Below are 1,742 nucleotides of genomic sequence, written 5' to 3'. Positions count from 1 at the left end.
TCCCTTTCATATCCCATTTGAATATTTCTAAATAAATTGAATATTATTAAATGGATAGCAAATCAGTTTCACTTGAAGGAAAATAAATCTCAGAAATGTAATTTCACATGTTTTCTGTTTAGATAAGAGATGTTAGAAATTGTTCAAATTTACCATTATAACAAATTCTGTAATCAAACGTTAGATATTTCAGTACGGATGCATTGCATTTCTTATAATGTTTTCCAAGAAAAAAATCATCTAAACTATTTAGTTTTATACCCATACTGTATATCAACATACTGTATTTGTAGAAACTAAATGAGACCTATTTATATCTCTCGAGTCAAAAACAACCTCAGGGTGGAATAAGAAACATCAATAGCCGTGTTTGCACTATCGGGCTTCAAGCGGGCGTGCCAGTGCCTGCCGAGGCCTGGGGCGTTTGCATTGTCACTTCCGGGGCATGATCGTGCTTCACTGGGGCTTCGTTGGTGCTTAAGGCCCGGCTTTTCTGGCCCGCCGAAATCGTTGGGCCAGATCGGGCTTCTCGGGGCTAGGGGAGTGGTAAAGGTCAAAGGCGGAGTTTATCTGAACTCTGGCAAGATGCGCATCCATCTGTCTGCAGATTTAAAACTTTAAAAATAACCGGGATCACCAGTAATTTACTGTTTCACGGAAGATGACTGCTATGTTTGTACTTCGGACTGAAGAAAATGATCTGCATATGTAAAAAACAAACACGCGTTACAACGCCGAACTCGCCATGCTAAGGATCCGGCGCACACCGCTACCGGTTCGGGAGAAGTTTATAAAGTTTCGGGCACAGAACAAAGTGTTTAAAGTGCAACAGTGCTGAGAAATGAAAGATGTGTGTTGAATCATCATTTCATCGTCCATCACTCCATGTATTAAAGCGATCGAGTCAAGATGGTATCTACAGTCGGTGAGTTAACATGCTACATAACGTTTGCATACAAAACACTTAAAATACAAATACAATTGCTACATTACGTTTGCATACAAAACACTTAAAATACAAATAACGATTGCAGAAGTGTCTTACATGGGTGTTTTTTGTGTTATAGTGTCATCTCTGTTAAATTTTTTAGTCAGCCCTTAGAAAAAGTAACCATGGTTTTATTATAGTCATAGCCATGCTTTCTGGTATTTTGGAGATTAATTAAACTCTTATATGAATGTAGCAAACTTTATATGTCGGTATACTGTATGTGTATTTACAAACCCTTTATACAAAACGTCACATGTGCTGCTTTCTTTTGTGTCCGTTTTACAGAAAAATGCCAACGTAAAGCTTTCAGTTTGTCATCCAGGAGTTTTTATTTTGTATATGAGAGATGATACAGCAACAGATGAAAGAGCAGGAGATGAAACGAAGATGATGATGATGATGAGACGACAGGAGCCATGGATGTTGAAATCCGTCCGGAGAAGATGTCTTTAAATACACCTGTCTGTGCACTAATATAAACTTCATATGTAAATAAAGTACCGCGTTATTATTACTACGACTGCTTGTCAGTTTATTGAAAATGATTGCTTAATAAGGATCACATCTGAAACACAGAAATGGTAAGATGCAACAAAATGGTAAATATAACCATCATTAACTTAACCACTGTAACATAGCTTTTTGAATACTTGTGTATATTCAGAGTTGATTCTTAACGAGTACATTTTCTAATGATTTCTCAAACGTTTTGATTTTTGAGATGCAAGTAAAGTGATTTTCAGTCCTATTC

The 1,742-nt window shown here is 36.9% G+C and overlaps 1 long non-coding RNA gene across 1 annotated transcript; it reads left to right on the top strand.

The window, feature by feature from the left end:
• The first annotated feature begins 358 nt into the window (after positions 1-358).
• LOC141365221 (uncharacterized) lies at positions 359-1,505 on the top strand. The gene is made up of 2 exons (XR_012370382.1): positions 359-925; positions 1,277-1,505. It is a non-coding gene; the product is annotated as an uncharacterized lncRNA (long non-coding RNA).
• The last annotated feature ends 237 nt before the right edge of the window (positions 1,506-1,742 follow it).

This window comes from Misgurnus anguillicaudatus, chromosome 7, assembly GCF_027580225.2.
Source record: "Misgurnus anguillicaudatus chromosome 7, ASM2758022v2, whole genome shotgun sequence".
NCBI lineage: Eukaryota > Metazoa > Chordata > Actinopteri > Cypriniformes > Cobitidae > Misgurnus > Misgurnus anguillicaudatus.
Note: the sequence above shows the minus strand (reverse complement) of the source record. Positions and strands in the feature narration are given on the sequence as shown.